Source organism: Caretta caretta, chromosome 1 (genome assembly GCF_965140235.1).
Source record: "Caretta caretta isolate rCarCar2 chromosome 1, rCarCar1.hap1, whole genome shotgun sequence".
NCBI classification, from domain to species: Eukaryota; Metazoa; Chordata; order Testudines; family Cheloniidae; genus Caretta; species Caretta caretta.
In genome coordinates this window covers 11,403,772-11,429,551 of record NC_134206.1, presented here as the reverse complement: position 1 = coordinate 11,429,551, position 25,780 = coordinate 11,403,772, and positions in this window count along the sequence as shown.

The window sequence follows — 25,780 nt, the reverse complement described above, 5'->3', positions numbered from 1 at the left end:
CCAAGCGATCCTGACTGCTCTGGCCTCAACGTTATTCACCACTCCACCCATCTTTGTGTCATCTGCAGATTTTATTACCAGTGGGTTTACATTTACTTTTCGATTGTTGATGAAAGAGTTGAACAGCATCCGGTCTAGTATCAATCCCTGCACAACCCTCCTAGAAACACCCCTGTTCAGTGATGATTCCCCATTGACAACTGCTTCTTGAGATCTATCACATAGCCAGTTCTTGATCCATTTCGTGTGTGCTCTATTGATATTGTATAGTACTAATTATTAATTAGAATAGTGTGTCAAACACCTTACAAAAGCTTACGTACGTTACACCTATGCAAAAAGAAAAGGAGGACTTGTGGCACCTTAGAGACTAACAAGTTTATTTGTAGCATAAGCTTTCGTGAGCTACAGCTCACTTCATCGGATGTATTCACCTATGCAGTTACCTTTTTTCAACTAAACTTGGAATCTCGAAGAATGAAATCAGATTTGTGTGACAAGACCCATTTTCTATAAAACCATGTTGACTGTCATTAATTGTATTCCTATCCTTTATTTATTTCTGTGGAATCCTGTATCAGCTTTTCCATTATTTTGCCCAAAGTTGATGTCAGGCTAACTGAGCTATAATTACCAGGGTCATCCCACTTGTCTTTTCTGAATATTGGCACATTAGCACTCTTCCAGTCTTCTGGAATTTCCCCAGTATTCCAAGATTTATTAAAATTTAACATCATCAGGCCAGAGGTCTCCTCATCAATACTTTTTTTTAGGACTCTTGGGTACAAGTTATCTGGCTTGTGATTTAAAAATGTTTATTCCCTTGAAGGATGTTAGACAAAAATCTTCTCAGCTGCTAAAGAACTGGAATATATTTTGTCACTCTCATATGATACGAGTACATCATCTGTGTTCTTTCCAAATACAGAACAGAAATATTTACAGAATACTTCTGCCTTTTCTGCATCACTGTTAACAATTTGGCCATCTCCATGAGTAATGGGTCTATACCATTGCTAGGATTTCATTTGTTCCTAATACATTTTTAAAACTCCTTATTGTTCGTAGCCCTGCAATCAACAGAGTTTTGTCTGATGTCTTTAGCTTCCCTTATCAATTTTCCGCACTTCATAACTTCTAATTTATGTTGATTGCTAGTTCCCCTTTTTATGTAGTATTTTTATTTCTAATTTCTGCTTTCACTTTGTCACTGAATCAGGATGGGTTTTGAGCCAAAGGTGTCTTGTTTCTTGATTGAGGAATCATGGCTTTTTGCTCATCTTGTAAACTCTTCTTAAAGACCTCCCAATTTTCATTGACATTTTTCTGTCTACATTTTCACTCCCAGTCAATTTTGTTCATAGTTTTCCTCAGCTTTTGGAAGTCAGCCATTTCTAAGCATCAAATATATGTATTATTGGTTGGGACTGTTCTCTGTTTGCCCACAGTGAATGCAATTGGGTCATGATCATTGATCCCGAGGCAACCTTTTATCCATCATAAAGAGGTCCACTACTCTTTATGTACTCAATGCTTTTTTTGCCTCTGTCTTCACGAACAAGGTCAGCTCCCAGACTGCTGTGCTGGGCATCACAACATGGGGAATAGATGGCCAGCCCTCTGTGGAGAAAGAGGTGGTTAGGGGCTATTTAGAAAAACTGGACGTGCACAAGTCCATGGGACCGGATGAGTTGCATCCGAGAGTGCTAAAGGAACTGGCGGCTGTGATTGCAGAGCCATTGGCCATTATCTTTGAAAACTCGTGGCGAACGGGGGAAGTCCCGGATGACTGGAAAAAGGCTAATGTAGTGCCAATCTTTAAAAAAGGGAAGAAGGAGGATCCTGGGAACTACAGGCCAGTAAGCCTCACTTCGGTCCCCGGAAAAATCATGGAGCAGGTCCTCAAAGAATCAATCCTGAAGCACTTACATGAGAGGAAAGTGATCAGGAACAGTCAGCATGGATTCACCAAGGGAAGGTCATGCCTGACTAATCTAATTGCCTTCTATGATGAGATTACTGGTTCTGTGGATGAAGGGAAAGCAGTGGATGTATTGTTTCTTGACTTTAGCAAAGCTTTTGACACGGTCTCCCACAGTATTCTTGTCAGCAAGTTAAGGAAGTATGGGCTGGATGAATGCACTATAAGGTGGGTAGAAAGTTGGCTAGATTGTCGGGCTCAACGGGTAGTGATCAATGGCTCCATGTCTAGTTGGCAGCCGGTGTCAAGTGGAGTGCCCCAGGGGTCGGTCCTGGGGCCGGTTTTGTTCAATATCTTCATAAATGATCTGGAGGATGGTGTGGATTGCACTCTCAGCAAATTTGCGGATGATACTAAACTGGGAGGAGTGGTAGATATGCTGGAGGGCAGGGATAGGATACAGAGGGACCTAGACAAATTGGAGGATTGGGCCAAAAGAAATCTGATGAGGTTCAATAAGGATAAGTGCAGGGTCCTGCACTTAGGACGGAAGAACCCAATGCACAGCTACAGACTAGGGACCGAATGGCTAGGCAGCAGTTCTGCGGAAAAGGACCTAGGGGTGACAGTGGACGAGAAGCTGGATATGAGCCAGCAGTGTGCCCTTGTTGCCAAGAAGGCCAATGGCATTTTGGGATGTATAAGTAGGGGCATAGTGAGCAGATCGAGGGATGTGATCGTCCCCCTCTATTCGACATTGGTGAGGCCTCATCTGGAGTACTGTGTCCAGTTTTGGGCCCCACACTACAAGAAGGATGTGGATAAATTGGAGAGAGTCCAGCGAAGGGCAACAAAAATGATTAGGGGTCTGGAACACATGACTTATGAGGAGAGGCTGAGGGAACTGGGATTGTTTAGTCTGCAGAAGAGAAGAATGAGGGGGGATTTGATAGCTGCTTTCAACTACCTGAGAGGTAGTTCCAGAGAGGATGGTTCTAGACTATTCTCAGTGGTGGAAGAGGACAGGACAAGGAGTAATGGTCTCAAGTTGCAGTGGGGGAGGTTTAGGTTGGATATTAGGAAAGACTTTTTAACTAGGAGGGTGGTGAAACACTGGAATGCGTTGCCTAGGGAGGTGGTAGAATCTCCTTCCTTAGAAGTTTTTAAGGTCAGGCTTGACAAAGCCCTGGCTGGGATGATTTAATTGGGTATGGGTCCTGCTTTTGAGCAGGGGGTTGGACTAGATGACCTCCTGAGGTTCCTTCCAACCCTGATATTCTATGATTCTATGATGAATGCAAGACTTTGGGTGCAACACATTGTGTTAGAAAATTGTCATCTATAATTTTTAGACACTCCAATGATGTTTTATTGCTGGAGACCTCCAGCATGTCTCCCGCAAACTAGAGTTCCCCATAACGCAGTTTTTCTTTCTACGCATTACAGACAGGAATGTAATGAGTCATTCATCCTGTTCTCTGGTTTGTGTCCATGGGCTGTAACAGACCCTCACCAGTACCCCCTCCTGGGCTTTGTTAATAGCACAGAGATCCAAAGCATTCGAGATCCTGTGGTTCTGAGTTACTGATAACTCTAGGAGAGGTATTGTGGATGTATGCTGTGTTTATACAGTGTTTGGCACCATTGGGCTCTGATCTCACCTGGCACCCTGAAACCCTACTGTAATACAGATAATGAATGATAACAGTATAAAGTCCAAGGCAGTTCTATGCCACCAGGAGGTTGTCTGCTAACTTTACCTGCAGTGCTAGACAGACTGGGTCTCCTTTCCCCACTGCCCCCATCACTGTAATATTTTCTTCCTTCCTTTGATGTCAGACCTGTTTCCTCTGGGATGGAGCCTGCCCAGCCACCGTGCTCTGAGCTACACTGCAGGGCCTGCATCACAGGCTGCGAGGAAGCACGGAGCAGCCCAACACCACTGCAGGTTAGAGCACACTGAATGGCCTGGCAGGGAATAACAGCAAACTGGGAACCAAAGGGAAAGCAGCCAGCCAAGCACCAGAACCGTAGGAATGACCATGCTGGATCAGACCCAAGGTCCATCTAGCCCAGCGTCCCATCTCCAACAATGGCCAGGACCAGCTGCTTCTAAGGGAGATGCAAGAACCCAAACCTGCCCCGAGAGAAAGCTTCCTCAAGCAACACAGCAATCACCGCCTGCCTTACTAGGACACTGATTTACAATCTTTCCTGCTCAATATTTATATGGAGCCCTTGCCACAGTATTTCAGTGCCATCAGGAGTCCCATCTGCTGAGTCACCGCTTCCCACAACACCTAAATCTTCCTTAGAGGTTCCCCATCCACATATTAGCTTAACTTACTGCTGCATAGCTAGGGAGAGCTGACCACTGTACATTTCAGGGCTCTAGTTGAAGGCTATGGTACTGCTGGCTAAGTTTGCCTGACTGCTAATTGAATCACATCTACCGTGTTCGTCAGGGGAACCTCTGTGTTTTTTATCTAAAGAACCTTATTTATCTGAACCCAATTGGTCTGATCACTTTAGCTACATTAACAAACCTTCAGTGCATCAGTACAATTGGACACGCCGCCCAGCTGGAAGCCTGGTGCCTCTGTCTGACTGGCTCCTCACAGAGAGACATAATTAATGTCCATTGTTGTAGGGAATGCTTTAACATCATTACATCTAATGACATTTAATGACTTCCCAATTAGAAACATCAGAGCTTTTTCTGCCCTGCTGGGTGAGATGACATCAGCATCTCTCTTTCTCTAGACCAAATTATTATTGAATTAGAGGGGAAATGTTAGATGAAGGGAACACACAGACACACACTTCCGGCCCAGGCCATGAGCAGTCTTGCCTAGGGGTTAGCATCAGCACAGGCTGAGGATCCAGGACCAGGAGCCAATAACCAGGAATTGGGCTGGGCTGGAAGGCCAGGAGATCAGAATCAAAAGACAAACCATAGGACAAGGATCAAGAGCCAGTTACCAGGCCAAGTCAGAATACAAGGAGGTCAAGACCAGCCAACAGAACCAGAGGACAGAAGCCAGGAGGCAGTTAGCAGGAGCTCAGGATCAGAAGGCAGGAACAGGTAAACACCTAGCAAACTATCCACAGTGGGATGCAGCTCAACTGTTCAGAAAACTTCCTGTTTCCTCCTCTGGCTCAAATAGGGGCTGTGGCCCAATCAGGAGCCCTGGAAATCTCCCAATGAGAGTATGGGGGTGGGGCTTGTGCCCTAATTGGACTTCATGGACCCCAATCCCAGGTGCTGTTTGTGGGCTGCTGGAGGATTGGAGTGTGCTGCCTTCCCAGAACCCCACAGACCCAGGTTCTCCACGTGGGCACCAATGATACTGCCAAGAATGACCTTGAGCGGATCACTGCGGACTACGTGGCTCTGGGAAGAAGGATAAGGGAGTTTGAGGCACAAGTGGTGTTCTCATCCATCCTCCCCGTGGAAGAAAAAGGCTGGGGTAGGGATCGTCGAATCGTGGAAGTCAACGAATGGCTACGCAGGTGGTGTCGGAGAGAAGGCTTTGGATTCTTCGACCATGGGATGTTGTTCCAAGAAGGAGGAGTGCTGGGCAGAGACGGGCTCCACCTAACAAAGAGAGGGAAGAGCATCTTCGCGAGCAGGCTGGCTAACCTAGTGAGGAGGGCTTTAAACTAGGTTCACCGGGGGAAGGAGACCAAAGCCCTCAGGTAAGTGGGGAAGTGGGATACCGGGAGGAAGCAGGAGCGCGCAAGAGGGCAGGGCTCCTGCCTCATACTGAGAAAGAGGGACGATCAGCGAGTTATCTCAAGTGCCTATACATAAATGCAAGAAGCCTGGGAAACAAGCAGGGAGAACTGGAAGTCCTGGCACAGTCAAGGAATTATGATGTGATTGGAATAACAGAGACTTGGTGGGATAACTCACATGACTGGAGTACTGTCATGGATGGATATAAACTGTTCAGGAAGGACAGGCAGGGCAGAAAAGGTGGGGGAGTTGCACTGTATGTAAGGGAGCAGTATGACTGCTCAGAGCTCAAGTATGAAACTGCAGAAAAACCTGAGTGTCTCTGGATTAAGTTTAGAAGTGTGAGCAACAAGGGTGATGTCGTGGTGGGAGTCTGCTATAGACCACCGGACCAGGGGGATGAAGTGGATGAGGCTTTCTTCCGGCAACTCATGGAAGTTACTAGATCGCAGGCCCTGGTTCTCATGAGAGACTTCAATCACCCTGATATCTGCTGGGAGAGCAATACAGCGGTGCACAGACAATCCAGGAAGTTTTTGGAAAGTGTAGGGGACAATTTCTTGGTGCAAGTGCTGGAGGAACCAACTAGGGGCAGAGCTCTTCTCGACCTGCTGCTCACAAACCTGGAAGAATTAGTAGGGAAAGTGGATGGGAACCTGGGAGGCAGTGACCATGAGATGGTTGAGTTCAGGATCCTGACACAGGGAAGAAAGGAGAGCAGCAGAATACGGACCCTGGACTTCAGAAAAGCAGACTTTGACTCCCTCAGGGAACTGATGGGCAGGATCCCCTGGGAGAATAACATGAGGGGGAAAGGAGTCCAGGAGAGCTGGCTGTATTTTAAAGAATCCTTATTGAGGTTACAGGGACAAACCAACCCGATGTGTAGAAAGAATAGTAAATATGGCAGGCGAACAGCTTGGCTTAACAGTGAAATCCTTGCTGATCTTGAACACAAAAAAGAAGCTTACAAGAAGTGGAAGATTGGACAAATGACCAGGGAAGAGTATAAAAATATTGCTCGGGGATGCAGGAGTGAAATCAGGAAGGCCAAATCACACTGGAGTTGCAGCTAGCAAGAGATGTTAAGAGTAACAAGAAGGGTTTCTTCAGGTATGTTAGCAACAAGAAGAAAGTCAAGGGAAGTGTGGGCCCCTTACTGAATGATGGAGACAACCTAGTGACAGAGGATGTGGAAAAAGCTAATGTATTCAATGCTTTTTTTGCCTCTGTCTTCACGAACAAGGTCAGCTCCCAGACTACTGCACTTGGCAGCACAGCATGGGGAGGAGGTGACCAGCCCTCTGTGGAGAAAGAAGTGGTTCGGGACTATTTAGAAAAGCTGGACGAGCACAAGTCCATGGGGCCGGATGTGCTGCATCCGAGAGTGCTAAAGGAGTTGGCAGATGTGATTGCAGAGCCATTGGCCATTATCTTTGAAAACTCATGGTGATTGGGGGAAGTCCCGGACCACTGGAAAAAGGCTAATGTAGTGCCCATCTTTAAAAAAGGGAAGAAGGAGGATCCTGGGAACTACAGGCCAGTCAGCCTCACCTCAGTCCCTGGAAAAATCATGGAGCAGGTCCTCAAGGAATCAACTCTGAAGCACTTAGAGGAGAGGAAAGTGATCAGGAACAGTCAGCATGGATTCACCAAGGGCAAGTCATGCCTGACTAATCTAATTGCCTTCTATGACGAGATAACTGGCTCTGTGGATGAGGGGAAAGCAGTGGACGTGTTGTTCCTTGACTTTAGCAAAGCTTTTGACATGGACTCCCACAGTATTCTTGCCAGCAAGTTAAAGAAGTATGGGCTGGATGAATGGACTATAAGGTGGATAGAAAGTTGGCTAGATTGTCGGGCTCAATGGGTAGTGATCAATGGCTCCATGTCTAGTTGGCAGCTGGTATAAAACGGAGTGCCCCAGGGGTCGGTCCTGGGGCCGGTTTTGTTCAATATCTTCATAAATGATCTGGAGGATGGTGTGGATTGCACCCTCAGCAAGTTTGCAGATGACACTAAACTGGGAGGAGAGATAGATATGCTGGAGGGTAGGGATAGGATACAGAGGGACCTAAACAAATTAGAGGATTGGGCCAAAAGAAATCTGATGAGGTTCAACAAGGACAAGTGCAGGGTCCTGCACTTAGGACGGAAGAACCCCATGCACCGCTACAGACTAGGGACCGAATGGCTCGGCAGCAGTTCGGCAGAAAAGGACCTAGGGGTTACAGTGGACGAGAAGCTGGATATGAGTCAACAGTGTGCCCTTGTTGCCAAGAAGGCCAATGGCATTTTGGGATATATACGTAGGGGCATTGCCAGCAGATCAAGGGACGTGATCGTTCCCCTCTATTCGACATTGGTGAGGCCTCATCTGAAGTACTGTGTCCAGTTTTGGGCCCCACACTACAAGAAGGATGTGGAAAAATTGGAAAACGTCCAGCGGAGGGCAACAAAAATGATTAGGGGACTGGAACACATGACTTATGAGGAGAGGCTGAGGGAACTGGGATTGTTTAGTCTGCGGAAGAGAAGAATGAGGGGGGATTTGATAGCTGCTTTCAACTACCTGAAAGGGGGTTCCAAAAAGGATGGATCTAGACTGTTCTCAGTGGTAGCAGATGACAGAACGAGGAGCAATGGTCTCAAGTTGCAGTGGGGGAGGTTTAGGTTGGATATTAGGAAAAACTTTCAAACATCCAAATCCTTGTTTGCCAAGATGCTATTCTGACACATTCTTCAAAACTGTCCTCCCATGGTGGGAATTTGTTCAGTGACTTGTCCTTTGTGAGGGCTAGACTGAGGCACAAGTAATTCAGGTCTCTGTGGGTCTCCTTTTCTTTCCCACTCTGGCCATGCAGCACTGCTACCAACTTCCTTGCTGCAGAAATGGCCGTTGGTCCGTCACTCTCTCCCAATTTGGCAAGATCTCGGAAGCGGTAAGTTCCCTTTGTTTTGACAAGATTAAACACAGATTTCCTCCCCACCCCGCCCCAAGACCAAATAGAGGTGACAGAGAGTCACATCCTGCTAACGTGGGCACAGCAGGAAGTAAGTTGCAGAAGTCAGGAGGGAATGCATCACAAATTGCGTGCACAGTTATGAAGCGAAGCTTGTCACTTGTGCTGGTAATGGGGCCTGTACAGCAAGGACCAAAACATCTGTATCAGGTCACCTAGTCTGATGTCCTGTCCCTTTAAATGTCATGGGGGCTCAGTACTCTCCCCACCCCAATTAAAAGCATCACTTTTGTGTTAGTTTCTGTTTTGCAGCCAGAACAATAAAGCTACCACAGCAGACTAGTGTGTATCCGTCAGCTCCCTCTGTATCTGTCTGTCTGTCTCTTTCTCTGCTGGCTCCAGAAATACCACATTTGGCCAGATGGAATTTATATCCCATGGGTGTCCAGTGCTCCCAATGCCTGAACAAGAAGAGTCAGCCAGCTAGAGAGGGGGAAGTAGGCAAATAAAGGCAGAACACAGGATAAGAGTACTTGCAATTACTGCCAGGACTGTTCAAATAAAGAAGCAGTGAGGGGGAACAAGCAGCCATCTTGACTGGACTCGTGCAAGGTGGCCGAGAAACAGAACTTAGCCTACTACACTGAGGCTCTGTAGCCAGTAGAGGGAGCCCAAGTACAGCCAAAGGAGTGTGTAAGCACACAGCCAGCAGAGGGTGGTCGAGTGCAGATATTCCACAGTTCAAAAGAAAGGGAAAAAAAGGACTTCCCTGAGGAAAAGACGTCCAGGAAGCCTGAAGTCCCACAGGACAGCAGAGAAATGGCACCTTTTGTGGGCAACGCTGGCGAGTTCGATAAAAACTGCAAATCATGGGTGGGGTACTGCAAACATTTTGAGCAATTTGTTCCCTGCAGCTGCATTCCAGATGGATGACGAGTTTCAACCTTGCGGACAGTGACAGGTCGGAAGGCGTACGGATTGTTTGTGTGACCTGTTGTCACCAACTGTGCCTGGAGCTGCCAGGCATGCCACAAGCTCTGCAGCAATGCAGGACCGTTTTCCTCCTACCCCATCGGTGATAGCAGACCGATGTCAGTTTCACCGGGGACATCAAGGAAGTGGAGATTGAGTAGCACAGTTTGTTGCTGCTTCAAGGAAGGTGTCAGAGCCTTGTCAGTTCAGGCAAACGTTAAGTGGTGCCCTGTATGGCCAGTGAGGCTCTGTGTTACGCAATGACCAGGTCCGGAAAAAGTTACTGACTGTATCAGCGCTTACATTCAAGCAGGCTGTTGCAGTAGCAGTTGCAATGGAGAGCACAGAGAAGGATTCTTTGGAATTTAGTGTAAACCAAGAAGTTCTCCTCCTGCATTGGCAAGACAGAAGACTATGGGAATGTAAGGAATTTCCGTGTGGCCATCGTGAACAAATGACACATGCTAAGGAGGACTGCTGGGCACATCAGGTTGTTTGCAGAAAGTGCCAGAAGAAAAGACACATCTCCGTGACCTACCACACAATTCAACCACCAGCAACACAGAATCATAGAATCATAGAACTGGAAGGGACCTCGAGAGGTCATCTAGTCCAGTCCCCTGCACTCAAGGCAGGACTAAGTATTATCTAGATTCATAGATATTTAGGTCAGAAGGGACCATTATGATCATCTAGTCTGACCTCCTGCACAACGCAGGCCACAGAATTTCACCCACCTCTCTACACCATCCCTGAGAGGGGTTTGTCCAACCTGCTCTTAAAAATTCACAATGATGGAGCGTCCACCACTTCCCTAGCCAATTGATTCCAGTGCTTAACCACTCTGACAGTTAGGAAATTTTTCCTAATGTCCAACCTAAACTGCCCTTGCTGCAATTTAAGCCCATTGCTTCTTGTCCTATCCTCAGAGGTTAAGAAAAACAATTTTTCTCCTCCATGTAACAACCTTTTATGTACTTGAAAACTGTTATGTCCCCTCTCAATCTTCTCTTCTCCAGATTAAACAAACCCTATGTTTTCAATCTTCCCTCATAGGTCATGTTTTCTAGACCTTTAATAATTTTTGTTGCTCTTCTCTGGACTTTCTCCAATTTGTCCACATCTTTCCTGAAATGTGGCACCCAGAACTGGACACAATACTCCAGTTGAGGCCTAATCAGCGTGGCGTAGAGTAGAAGAATTACTTCTCGTGTCTGGCTGACAACACTCCTGGCTTATACATCCCAGCATGATGTTTGCTTTTTTTGCAACAGTGTTACACTGTTGACTAATATTTAGTCTGTGATCCACTATGACCCCCAGATCCCTTTCCACAGTACTCCTGCGGAAAGTGCAGAGTAACTGTACATCCAAGCAGACACCTATAAATACTGAACCTAAGAAAGAATCTAAGTTGAGAATTCATAATGTGGAAAAAGACAAAACCTAGCACAACATGTGTTATTGGAAGCCGGAGTCAGAGATGGCATCTGGGTCACACCATTGATGAAAAGAGTTCCTACAAGAATGGAGTTTGATACTGGAGCTGCAGTTTCACTGATTTCTGCATCTGCCTATCACTTTGCAACAACTTCTCTTGGAAGAAACCTCCACAGTTTTGAAGACTTTCACCTGGAGAATCGCTTTTGGGGCTAACTTTTCTCCAGTATAAGTTCTTCACCCTTGGTCATGGTCTCAGACTCCTTGGACACATATTAGCTGGGCCTTTAGAAGGTTATATATTTTTGGTTGTAGTTGAAGCCCATTGAAAATGGCCAGAAGTTTTCGGATTCACTTCTACTACAGCTACCAAGACCATTGGACATCTTTATACCTTGTTTAGCCAGTTTGGTTTACTATTACGTTGGTGAGTGACAATGGACCTCAATTCTGTTCTGAAGAATTTCAGAGGTTCCTAATCTTCAAATGGAGTTCAGCACGTACACTCAGCTCCTCACCATCCTGCTACAAATGGATGGGTGGAATGCTTTGTACAAACACTTAAGCATAGCTTAAAAGCTAACAAGTCTATTCCAAGACATGCAGAAACTGGACAATTTCTTGCTTCTCTACAGGAACACGCCACATGCTATTACCCAGGAGTTACCCGCAATGATTTCTCGAAGTGATCGTTGCAGACCTGTTGGGACCTGCTATGTCCTGATATTGCCTCACGTGTAGCCAGATCCCAAGGTATGCAAGTTGATCGACTATGTGAGATTTGTCATTATTCTTTTCAAGTTGGAGACTTCATGTGGCCTCGCAACTACAGTTCTGGAAAGAAAGGGGTCCCTGGAGAACTTGTTAAATGCCCGGGACCTGTTTCATTCATGGTAAAACTTTCAGATGGTATTTTATGGAAATGACATATGGACCAGTTCAGCCTCAACTAGTACCAGAATCCGGGGATGCTTCAGTAGGACTTTCTGTTCCTCCGATCAAACCTCCTTCTTCTACGATTCCTAATTTTGATGACTTGGTGGGAAAAGCTTTGGTACCAGATCCAGCTGATTCCGTGCCAGATCCAGTTAATTCCTTACCTCCAACTGTTCCTGCTGTTCAGGACACTGCCTCACCACCATCACCACGCTATCCCAAGAGAGTGAGAAAACCAATTGTGTGCCTGAGCTTATACTTTGTTTTGGTTAGTGAATTGCTATCCCAGGGAAGAATAATCCCTTGCAATTTAAGAGTCTGCAGTAGACCACCTGCAAATGTTAGTTAGGTTACACAGTGTTTCATGTTAGCCATGTAACCGATAATGTATATGTGTTTGGAAAGCTTTTTAAAGTAGGGTGATGTCCTGTCTCTTTAAATGTTCAGGGGACTCTGCACTCTCTGATGCAAAGCCTCACTTTCCTGTTAGTTCCAGTTTTGCAGCCAGAACAAAAAAGCTACCATAGGAGACAGCTGTGTATCCATCAGCTCTCTCTGCCTCTGTGTGTTTATCCCCTTCTCCGCTGGCTCCAGAAATACAACACTAGTTACTATGGGTTTCTTTGACACCAAGAGACTCAAGCGCCATACTGGCATATATGGCATGAAGAAGCATCCTTGTGTCCGCTTCCTCTTGAGTACAGCACCTCTCACAAATCTCTCCATTTGTTCTTCATCAGCATCTGCTATTTTCAGTAGAAACTTGTGTACATCTGATGTCACATGCAGTCCAGCAGATATGTCGATAAAACATTTTTGGATGTGATTTAGGGTCAAAGGGGAATTTAAAAACTAGTGTCTAGACTATTTCAAAGGCTAGTACTGCATGTATAGGCAGTTACAAATTAAAACCTTCTACCGGGCAATCTACATGCTACACTGTGTATACAGAAAGCTTACAAATGGAGACGCATTACCCACTATGCTGTACAAACTGTGGGCACACCATCTACTGCTCCTGGTGCACGTCCTTCAGTGTGAGGCTGATCTGGTGAGCAAATTTCAATTGAAAATATAGAAAATTATTATTATAATTTGTGAGATACTGTGATAATTAAGAAAATGCGATGTGAAAACATTTCATGTTAGTATATTGCAAAAGGTTGATATTTACCATTTTTGCCATACGGTAAACAGCTTCATCATTTCTGGGGAAAAGAAATACTTGCCCATGCAAAACCAATACAAATCTTGTAATACACTGTCATCTAGAATCATAGAATCATAGAATATCAGGGTTGGAAGAGACCTCAGGAGATCATGTAGTCCAACCCCCTGCTCAAAGCAGGACCAATCCCCAATTTTTGCCCCACATCCCTAAATGGCCCCCTTGGTAGCTTTAACCAATAAACACCACATTAATAGAGCCCTGTATGGATACAATATTTGGATCCGCATCCATCCGTGATCTGCAAAAATGGTCAGATGTGGGTATCGGCAGATATAAAGCAGATATCTGTGGATTTGCAGGACTCCACACATTAAGGTGCTGAAATTAAACAGTAAAAACTGTAGTCATTTCATCTTGCAGTGTTTCTGGGACTGTGCAAAAAATGACACTTTCTCATTTTGGGTCCCATTGTTTCACTTCACCTACAGGCTAATGGCACTATTTCATTGCTCCACATCATATCTCATCTAAACATACATAAAATACGCTTTCAAACGCTATACGATGTTGGTACGGGTGGGGTGGTTACATTAAACTCCAAAAATATGGTCCTTCTTGGCAGATTTCAACAATGGCGCTTCCGTGATACCGTCTCTTTCCCAAGCTCATCCTCCCATCCCACACGTACATTCCCAGATGAAACCCTGGGGGGCTAAGTGTCTCTCCCGAATACCACGAGCAATAGCTCCTTCATCTGCAGTCATGTCCTAGAAGATGAGCTGCTGGATGGGCTGGGGTGGCAGGTGCTTGTTAATAAGCCCCACTTGCAGATAAAAGCTTTTTAGCCTTCACCCTTAGCTTTTGCCTCCCCGGGGGATATTTTTTTTATTATCCTCAATGCACAGCAGAGTCACAAAGTACCTCCCAGGGGGAGTCAGACTTTCGGCCTGTTTGCCTTGTGTGCTGGGGGGAATCTATATTTTGGTGCATCCCCCTTTCTCCTCCTCCACCCCCGATGGCCCAGTTTTGCATTTTCCCAAAATGAACTAGAGATCTCTGTCCCAACAATAACCACCACTGACAATAGAAAAAGGTCTAGTTATTACTTAGTCATAAGAACATAAGAGCGGCTATAATGGGTCAGACCAAAGGTCCATGTAGCCCAGTGTCCTGTCTTCTGACAGTGGCCAATGCCTTGTGCCCAAGAGGGAATGAACAGAACAGGTAATCACCAGTGATCCATCCCCTGTCACCTGTCGACCTTGAGTGCAGGGGACTGGACGAGGTGACTTATTGAGGTCCCTTCCAGTCTATGATTCTAAGAAACTCGTTGGCCTTATTAATGGACTGGGCTGGGTCTGAATTGTATTCCCCGTGTGATGGGGGGCAAGTCCCATAGGACTAGGGTGACCATACGTCCTGTTTTGGCCAGGACAGTCGCCTTTTTAAGCCCTGTCCCGGCCATCCTGACTTTTTTGGCAAAAGTGGGCATTTGTCCTGTTTGCTCTTGCTGACTTGATCAATTGGCAAGAGCAAATGGGACAAATCCCCACTTCTGTCAAAACAGTGGGGTGCGGTGAGGAGGAATGTGGAAGGGGGGAAGCGGTGATGCCAGCCCCGCGTGGGGAGGGGGCTCGGAAGAGCGGCTCAGGCCAACCCACGCGGGGTGGGAGGGGGGGGTGTCCTGTTTTCCCTTTGGGAAATATGGTCACCCTACATAGGACCTCATTCTCAGAAATGCTGAGCACTTAACGACTGCAAAGGTAGTCAGAGAGTGGTGGGTGTGCAGGATCCCAGCAAAACAGGCCCATCACCTTCTTGTGCCTTGGCTCCCCGTGTGTAAGGTAGGGATAAAAATACTGATCTACCCCGGGGGAATGTGAGGAGATTCAAATCTTGAATGGGTGTGAGGTTCTGAGATAATATCGTGATGGCGGGGGGAGAGGGGGACGGCGTGATGCTGTATGGAACGTGTAAGACACTTTATGATATTGTTGATACCAGTTATAAAATTACAAGGAATCTTACCAGATATGCCCTGTGAGGTATCTGTGAAAATGTTATGATTTGCCAAATATGATAATCTTGTTTATATGTTTGTATCACCTTTGTATTATGAGTTATAGATATGTAAGGTATATCTGTATTTCCAAACTTGTGCTGTGTTTCTGGGTGACACCCCCAGACAGATTGGCATCAGCACGGCCTAGCCTGTTCGATGGCCCATCAAGGGTCATCAGCTGTACAGTGAACCCATTGAAAGACAAGGAACTACATCTTAGGAGTCAGCAAGACATGTTGGGGCATGTTTACCGATAGAACTCTAAGGCTTTTCCATGCCATGTGCTGTGACGCTTGTGTTCGGGACACAGGAAGTACAAACCACATGGCAAAAGAATATAAAGGGCAGCTGCATCATCTCCATTTTGTTTTCATTACTGCTTCTTCCCTCTGGAAGAACTTTGCTACAAACTGAAGCTCTGAACAAAGGACTGAATGACCCATCCAAGCTGGGGATGTGTTCCAGAGGGACTGGTTCAGAAGAACATTTTGCATATGTGAGCAGAATTTTTAAATAACTCTCACTGTACTGGACCTCTCACTGGGAGCCAGAGAGTTGGAATGCAATAAAGGGGGCTACATGCTTTTTTTTCTTTTTTTTTTTCTTCTTGTTAACCAGTCGGAGGGATCAGAAGCACAGTTTGTGACCGGTTGGTGAGTTTACTTCAGTGTTAACCACCAGTGTTTGGGAAACTTTGTTCTCTTTTTTGCAGCCTTCCCTGACCGTAGCATTTTCAGTGAAGGCTACCCCACTCACCTCGGGTCACAGGGGGCCATAGCCTGATCTGTGGCTGCTAGTATTGAGTACAGGCTCCATCTGGAAGGTCAGTATTGTGGCCTTCTTCTTAGCAAGGCACTGAGAGCTTGTATTGAGCAACTAAACTCTTCTGATTTAAGCAATACATAACACAGCACTCAGGGCCTGCTGTATGCTGCAGCCAGCCACAGGGTGCTCCCTGTCCCTGCCTTCCCAAATGGAGGAATGACAGCTGCTCCACACAGGCTTCAACCCTCCCTAGTATCCCTGGACTACAAAGTACCTGGTTTAGACCTCTTTTCTGGGGGCGCTGGAGGAGAGGGGTGAAGGATCCTTGGATGCATAAGCCGGCAAATCTCGAGTAGGAGCAGAGGTTATTTTACCTCTGTATTGGCTTCTGGTGCATCCGCTACTGGAATCTTGTGTCCAGACCTCATGTTCACAGTTCAAGATGGACGTTGATAAATTGGGGAGGGTTCAGAGAAGAGCCACGAGAATGATTAAAGGATTAGAAAGCAAGCCTTAAAGTGATATACGCAAGGAGCTTAATGTATTTAGTCTAACAAAGAGAAGATTAAAGGATGACTTGATTACAGTCTATAAGAACCAACGTGAGGAACAAATATTTACTAATGGGCTCTTCAATCTAGCAGAGACAGGTCTAACCTGATCCAATGGCTGCAAGTTGAAGCTAGACAAATTCAGACTGAAAATAAGAAGTCAAGTGAGGGTACTTAACCATTGGAACAATGTACCAAGGGTCATGGTGGATTGAATTATTCTGAGGGTAGTTCTCTGGCCTGTGTTATACAGGAGGTCAGACTAGATGATCAGAATGGTCCCTTCTGCCATTGGAATCTAGGAAAGGAGAGAGGTAGGAAGGGACAGAATTCTAGGACAAACCCCTCCCAGACCATGGAAATCACTCAGGTGCCTGAGGTGAGCCTGCCCCGGTGTGAAGGAACTGGAAGAGCTGAAAGAGCTGAGGTGGGATAGGAGTAACTAGAATTGGTTCTAGCTGGTTGTCCTCTGCCTGGAGAAAGCTTTAGATGTAGCATCCAGCTTGTGAATGAGGCTTGTCCTCAGGGCCATACTTCACCAGCATTTCCTCCTTGGAAGGTGGGCCTCTTTCCTTCCTTCTCTCCTTGTTTTGTTTCTCCTTACTTGCCAATCCTTCTCTTTCTTTCCGACATGGGGGAGCCTCTTCCCTGATGAGGGGTTTTCTTAGTACTGGGTACTAAGGGGCTCTTTAATCTAATGGAGGAAGGTATAAGGAGACCCAGTGGCTGGATGCTGAAGCCAGACAAATTCAAGTTAGAAATAAGGCACTTTTTTTTTTTAACAGTGTGGGGGATGAACCATTGGAACCAACTACAAAGGGAAGGGGTGGATCCTCCGTCTCTTGATGTCTTCACATCAGGACATCTTTCTGGAAGAGATGCTTTAGTTCAACACACGTGATTCAGCTCAATGCCAGGGTAACTGGGTAAAATGCAGTGGCCTGGGATAGACAGGAGGAGGTCAGGCTAGATGATCTAATGGTTTCTTCTAGCCTTAAACTCTGTGTATGACTTTAGTTAAAGTCTTCAGATTCAGTTCCCCCCCACCCTGGCCTGTTGAGGCACCTTGGAAAATTCACATGGGCCTGGGTCCTCAGTGGTATGTCATTTGATAGATATTAGGAACCTAAATACCGAGGATCTGTGCCTCCATTTCCCTGGTTGTAAACAGGGGCAATGATATTTAAGTACCTTACAGGGTGTCCGGAAGCTGAACTCATTAGAATGAGCAGTGTGCTAAGAGGAAGGGTGGTGCAGCGGTTAGGGTGGTAACCCTTGACTTTCAAGACCTGGATTCACTACCCAGTGCTGCTACAGGCTTCCTGCATGACCTTGGGCAAGTCAGTTAGCCCATTGGGCCCAGATCCACAAACGTATTTAGGCTCCTGCCTGCCACTGAAATCAAGCCTTTATGGATCTGGGCCTGCGCGTCTCTGTTCTCCACCAGCAAAATGAATAACAGGACTTCTCCAGGTTAGTACTACTAGATACATGAATGATTGTGCAGCGCTTAGATACTATGATAAGACAGAGATGGAAGCTTCACAGCAGGATGATATATGTATTACATTCACTAAACCAATCAAACGCTTTAATCTCAGGGCTGAAGCTGAAATGTACGTGAACTCTGTGATGAAGACATCTCTGGGGAAGTGAAGAACAAAAACATTCCCTGTGTTTATAATATAATCTGTCCCAATATGCTTTCCAGCCACAATGCAACTGTGAGCTACCTGACCCTTCAGCTGAAGAGCCTGTCCTCTACTGGAGGGAATGGAGGTTTGCTGTTTCCCCTCTTCCCCAAAAGAGTCTTTCACAGAAGCATCACCAGATGTACCAGCTTTGAGCTGGGAGTGTGATGTGTGCTGTGGACTGCAGCCCACCAGAATTTGAGCCGACATGAGATCATGAAATTCATTCCACTGGGGACCCTTTGCTGCCATCTGATTTGTATAAAATTTCTGTCACTCTGCTCAGCACTAGAATCAAGCTGGGGTTCTGGCTGTGACAAACCAGTGATTAATGCACTGAGCTAACCTGCTTTGAACTGCACAATGCTCCTTTCTATGGGAAAAATAACAGAGACCAGACGGGTGAGAGGAGACACCCAGCCCCTGAACACACCCCTTGTCAGCTACCAAAAAGCATTTGGAAACTCAGAGAAGCAGTGAAAACACATCAAGAGAGCTTTCTCAGCACACAGCATCATTACCTTCCATCTTCATTTTACAGCTGTACTGTGGCTATAAGGTAGATCTTGAATCCAGGCCTTTAGCCATACAGCTACCCTTAGCTCTTCAGTGGGAGTTTTTGTAGATTCCAAGGCCAGATGGGACCATCATGATCATCTAGTCTAACCTCATGGAGATTCCAGCACATCGCTAGGTATGTAGTTCCAATGGTAAATTACATAGGCGCCGACTCCGTGGGTGCTCCGGTGCTGGAGCACCCACGGGGAAAAATTAGTGAGTGCTCTGCACCCACCAGCAGCCAAGCTCCCCCCATCCCCCACTCCACCTCCTTCTCCTGCCCCAAGGGCACCGCATCTCCGCTCTTCCGCCTATCTCCCAGTGTTTCCTGCCCAGCCGCCGCCAAACAGCTGTTTGGCAGCATTTGTTTGCTCCGGGGTGGGGCGTAAGGAGTGGGAACGTGGCGCACTGAGGGGCGGAGGCAGGGAAGAGGTGGGGATTTGGGGAAGGAGTTGGAATATTGGCAGGGAGGGGGCAGAGTTGGGGCTTTGGGAAAGGGGTTGGAATGGGGGCAGGGAAGGGGTGGGAAGAGGTGTGGCCTCATGGAAGGGGTGGAGTGGGGACGGGGACGGGGGCAGCAGGGGTGTCGAGCACCCACAGGAAAGATGGGAAATCAGCACCTATGGTAAATTACCCTGTTAAAAGTATGCACTTTACTATTTCTAGTCTGAATGTGTCTAACTACAGAGTCCAGCCACTGCACTGCATTCTGCCTTTGCCTGCTAGATTAAAGAGCTGCATACCTCAGAAATCCTCTCCTCCTGTAGGTACAGACTGCGATTACATCACCTCTTAACCTTTTCTGGGCTCAGCTAAATAGATTGAGTTGATTACGTCTCTCACAGTAACGCAGGTTTTCCAGACACGGTAGTTTTCTTTTTTGTGACTGCGCATCCTCTAGGGAATATCATCTTCTGTCTTGAAGAGGAAGTGGTTGTACATGGACTTGGAACCAGATGAAAGCTGGTGACATTCATTATCAGCACTGAAAATCATTGAGAGTGTCAGATTTACACACTGCTTTGTTTATTGTTGGTACTGCTCCTAGTAGGGCCCGGACCCCACAAAGGAGATAAAGGCCCTGTTGTGCCAAGCACCCTCCAAACACACAGTGAGACCATCCGTTCCCCCTGAAGAGCTTACAGTGGAAACAGAGAAGAGAGACAGAAGCTTGCAAGTGAAATTGAGAAGGCAGAGAAGGGAGATGGAGGCATAGAGAGGTGAAGTGACTTGCCCAAGGTCTGCAGCAGGTCAGTGACCAACCCAGAAATAGAATCCTAGATGGCCAGAAGGGACCATTGTGATCATCTAGTCTGACCTGCTGTATCACACAGGCCATAGAGCTGCCCCAAAATAATTCCTAGAGCGGAGCTTTTAGAAAAACATCCAATCTTGTCTTAAAAATGGCCACTGATGGAGAATCCACCACGACCCTTGGTAAGTTGTTCCAATGGTTAATTACTCTCACTGTTAAAAATTTACACCTTATTCCCAATCTGAATTTGACTAGGTTCAGCTTCCAGCCATTGGATCATGTTATACTGTTTTCTGCTAGATTGAAGAGCCCATTATTAAAAATTTGTACCCCACATAGATACTTATAGACTGTGATCAAGTCACCCCTTAACCTTCTCTTTGTTATGCTAAATAGCTCTTTGGGTCTATCACTGTAAGCATGTTTTCTAATCCTTTAATTGCTCTTGTGGCTCTTCTCCATGGGTGGTTCGTGAACCACTAGCTAGGGAGGATAGCCCCCAGCCCTGCCCCTTCTGCCCAAGGTCCCGCCCCTTCTGCCCCTCCCCCCACTGGAGCACAGAGGCCCCCCACCTCCCTGCAGCCACTGTGCCTGGTTTACCAAGCGATCCAGACCTCTCTGAATCAGTGACTTTCCTCTTCATTATTTACACTCCCCAAGTTGTGTGTCATCTGCAGCCTTTATCAGTGATGATTTTATGTTTTCTTTCAGCTCATTGATAAAAATTTTGAATAGCAGAAGGCAAGACCGCCCTGGAAACACACCTGCTCGCTGACGATTCTCCGTTTGCAAATACATTTTGAGATCTATTCGCCTATTTTTAAGCCCATTGAATGTGAGCCAGGTTAATTTCACATCATGCTCGTTTTTTAATCAAAATGTCACTTGGTACCAAGTCAAACATCTTACAGAAATCTACATATGTCACATCAGCACTATTATCTTTATCAACCACACTTGTAATCCCATAAAAAAAAAAAGATACCAAGTTAGTTTGAAAGGATCTATTCTTCATAAACCCACGTTGATTTGCAGTCATTACATTCCCCTCCTTTAACTCTTTATTAACTGAGTCCCGTATCAGCTGCTACATTTCTTACTGGGATCAGTGTCAGGCTGCCAGACCGGTAATTGCCTGGGTCATCTTGTTTACCTTTTGAAAAAGATAGGTCTCCAAGGTCTCAGCCCAGTGCCCTGACCCCGGTGCGCGCTGTCCCAGGCTGCACCCCCCTACCGAACAGCTTTCAGTTCGCACACAACTGTTGCACACCTTATACAGTAACTCCCTGCTTCAAATCCAGACCTGCTGGTATTGACTGAAAGGCGCCCCTCCCTGGCGGCAGTTTTGTGAGATAAACGGAGCGTCCCACACTAGATACTGAGGGAGATGTACGGAAAGTATCTGTGCCCGAATTTCAGGGGCAAGAGAAACAAGCCAGAAGAAGAAGCGTTATCAAACGATGGTGATTATGATCCACTGGGCATAACTGGAATCTGGTGGCATGATTCCCCCCACTGGAATATCGATCTAAATGGGTAACGTATGTATAGGAGTAAGAAAACGGGGCCGAGTTCGAGGTATTTGTAGTGCCAGTGAGCTGCAATTCAACAGTACAGAGTATGGCAGAGAAATGCTTCCAGATGGGAGACAATGAATGAATTAAAAATGAAGGCTAGAGGCAGCGTTGTCCAGTGGATAGGGCACTACACTGAGACATGGGTTCTAGATCCAGTTCTGCCTCCATATGATCTTTGGCAAGTCAATTCCTACCTACGCTTTGTCTGTTGTGTCTATTTAGACTGTAAGGCCCAGATCCACAGAGGGATTTAGGTGTTGCAGCACCTAGAAAACTGCAGGAGCAACCTTGCAATCCACAGAGCCTGAGGGAGGCACCCAGTGAATGGGGAGACACAGGTGCCTTAGACTATGATCCACAAAAGCCTGCACACTAGGCAGGGAGCCATCTAAGCCATATGGTGGGAGACGCTGAGGACAGAGGTGTGTCCTAAGCTCTGCCCTTCTCACGGAACTAGGCATCGACATATTTTCTTGGGGGAATGAATTAGGCACCTGCTTCACTCAACCTACAGCTGGGAGAGGAACCACCCCCCTCATAGCTCTTAGCCCAGTGCTCTCACCTGCAATGTTGGAGGGCCCGGTTCAATTCCTCCCTCTGCCTGAGGGGAGCAAGGATTTGAACAAGCATCTCTCAGGAGAAAGTGAGCTCTAATCACTGAACTATGGGAGATTCTGATGTGGCTGAAGCAGTTCCACTGTGGATAAAGAGGGATTGGAGCAGGGAGCCAGGCCCTGGGTCTCCCACCTCCCACTTGGGTGTAACTTAAGCACCAGGCTACAGCATCACTTTCACGCTCTCTGGCCCAGTGACTAGTGAAGAATTTATTCACAATAGCCTCCCTTCTCCTCCTGCCAGATTTGGAAGGGGACTCAGTGCAGTAGGCAGCCTCTGAGCACGCCTTCCTGATCAGGCCCCACACATGAGACAGGCCTTCATCCACCTATCTTCCCCCGGTTCGTGACTTGCTCTGGGGTTTAGGTGGGAGACAGGCGTCCAGACACCTAGAAGGAGGCAGCAGGGCGCATGCCCAGAGGCAGAGAAACAGGCACCCAGAGAAGTTTTTACACAAGTCCTTAGGTGCAGAGCGAGTTTAGGTGTCCACAGCGGTCGGTGGGAATTTTGTGAATCGGAGCGGAGCCTACAACTGGTACTTATGTAAGCAGAGTCAGGATGAGCTCCACCCTGACATCTGGTGGTGAGGTGTGGCAAGTTGTGGAAAAGAACTTCAGGGGCTGATCTCATTTGCATAGGCACACCCACCCCACCCACCTGCCCAAATGGTCACTTTGTCTGTTGTAGGATCCCCAGTGTCTCTGTTATTGGGGTGGGAAGAATAAATTGTTATTACCCTGATTATGGGAACTGTGCTTAGAACTGTACGTGGCCTTTTGTTATGATGGAGGGACTCACCATCAACTAAGTAGCACTCGCTAGCAAGGGACATGGGTTCCAAAACTCTGTGACTTGAAAGAGGTTTGAGACAGGTATTTGTACCTGGTGATATGGGCCCCTTTGTGAGGGCCTGAAACACCAATTGCACCTCTGTCTCTCTCCACTGTGGAATGTCAGAGCTAATTTTGGGTCTATTAAGAGTCTTGCTACAGGTACTGTGCTGCATTCACTTTGGCCTTGGGGTGCACCAGCACTAAGGCTCCCACTACTATGAGCTGGAATCACTGAGAGCTGGAATCACTGAGCAGTGTGTCAAGTAGGGGGGAGCCGGAAGATCTAGAGTGCGGTGGTGCTATTTGTGGATAGGCTGGCGGAGTGTTCGTGAGACGGCGAGGCGAGCTGTGCAGAGTGGAGCCTTGTGGGGCAGTCAGCTTCAGGACACGTAAGGTGCCCCTTACCTCTCTCCCCCCCCACACACAGGCTGGGGAGCAACACTCTGCAGATGAAACTTTTGAACTCTGGGGCTGGACTTTTTGAACTTTGGGTGATTTGTGGATTGCTGGACTCAAGAGACGTTTGGGTTGTGGGACTCAAGAACCCGAGGGAAAGGATGTGGCCCAATTTGCTGGGGTGGGTCTTTGCTCATGGTTTGGTTAATGAACACTAGTTGTGGTGTTTCCCCAATTTAATGCTGATGTCGTTTACCTCATATTATTAAAGATTCTCTGCTACACCGAGACTCTGTGCTTGCGAGAGGGGAAGTAATGCCTCTTTGAGGCGCCCAGGGGGTGTGTAAGATTTTCCCAGGTCACTGGGTGGGGGCTTGAGCCAGTTTTGCATTTGCTTTGATGAGAGGGAACCCCTGTGTACTGAACCCGGCCCTTGCTGCTATCAACTTGGCCTGGCAGAAGGGTTACACTTATGTCCCTAAACCTCAGTTTTAGGAACCTGTGTTTGGGGTTTGGGCATTTATGTACTTTCATGGATTGAGGCCTAAACTCTTCGGGACAGGAATGGTGTCTCTGTTTGTCTGGCCTAGGAAAAGGGGCTGGGGCAACCTGCGAGCAGCTCACCTTCTGCTCAGTGCGCCATGGTAATCAGAAAAGCAAGTGTTAGGCTCTCCAAAGAACAAGATGGAAAATACTAAAAGTACTAAACTGTCATTCTGGAAATTACTGGTAGAACCTCATCTGGAAAGTTGTGTTCAGTACTTGTCACTCCATATGGTAAGGGGTGAGGGTGAGTGGGGAGCCAGATATGGTTGATAAAAACATTCAGAGGCATAGAGAGACTTCCTTAAAAAGGAGTGATTGAAACAGACTGGGACTTTTTTGTATGTAGAGGAGACAAGCTAACCTGAAGAACTCACTGCCATGTGATAACACAGAGGGCAAGAGCCTAATAGGATAAAAAAACCAAGATCTGGCATTCATATGAATGAAAACATCACAGGAATAATAGAAAGGATAAAAGAACTATGAAGCTTCATATATCAGAAGCCAATAACTAACTGCTGGGTGTTAGGAAGAAGCTTCCCCACTGGCATGTTATTCCATAATTGTCCACAAAGGGAGTTCTTGCATCTTCCTCTAATGCTATATGTAATGACACGTAGGCTGCCTTCCTTCTCCCCATACCCCAGGCTGGTGCAAGGAGTCCATAGCGTAATGCATAGCTACTGCCCTCTTAGTTTTGGTAAGTGACGTTTATGGCAACAGAGGTGTGGCTTTGTCACTAACTTCCTGTACAGGTTTAGACAAGTCACTTAATCACTGTGGGCCTCAGTTTCCCCACCTGTAAAATGGGGGTAATAATACTGACCTGCACAACATTCTGTCCCCTTTAGCATGTTAGTTTTAAAGAAAAATACCTGCTGGTGATTTATGTACTTAGATGGAATTCTAGTCTGGCTGTTTGACCGACTCTGACAATAAAAAAGGACATGATGCAAATACTGACTTCTTGTTTCATAATTTTTTTTAAATGTTCCTCAAAGTAAATAACGATCTTGGATTTGTGGCAGAATATTTGTTTCTCTCACTGAATATTTGGCAATTAATCTTGATTGTCCCCATAGGAGCTACTGATACCTGCTTATAATTTCGCTTTCTAATTTTACTGATCATTGTACAACACAGCAAAAACAAAACAAAAAACACACACCCCAAAAAACAAAAACCTGTGGCATTGAGTTTCCCAGCTCTGGGCTCTCGCCGAGAGGCTAAAAATAGCAGCTGTAGATGTTCAATCCTTCCCCGCTCGCTAGGTCTCACTGCCAGGGGTCTCTTTGTGCTGTGTAGATGCACCCATAGAGTTTAAAGCCAGACAGGATCATCAGATGATGTAGTCTGAGCTGTATAGCGCAGTAAACTAAACAGCACCCAGCTTGTAAGACTCTGTGCAAAGTAAAATGTATCCTCACATGCAAAATCTAATGTTAATTTCTCAATCCCACTGCACAGCTAGGCAGGACATTCAAGAACATAGAATCTCCTACACAAGATTAACTCAGGTGTACTTCACATCCATATACATTGAGAGATCCTCCACAGAAACTGCTATGTATATGCAATGTGCACAAAAACTGAATTAGAAACCTTGGGTCTCCTTCTGATCTCACTTTCACCAGCATCCACTGGAGTAAATCCATTGTTTTCAAATGAGTTACCCCAGTGCAAATCAGGAGTATGTCAAATCAAAATTAAGCCACTTAGCCTTTTGAATTCCCCACCCATGAATGCCCAGTTTCTCTTCCCCCTACTAGTTCATTACATTAGATTTTTT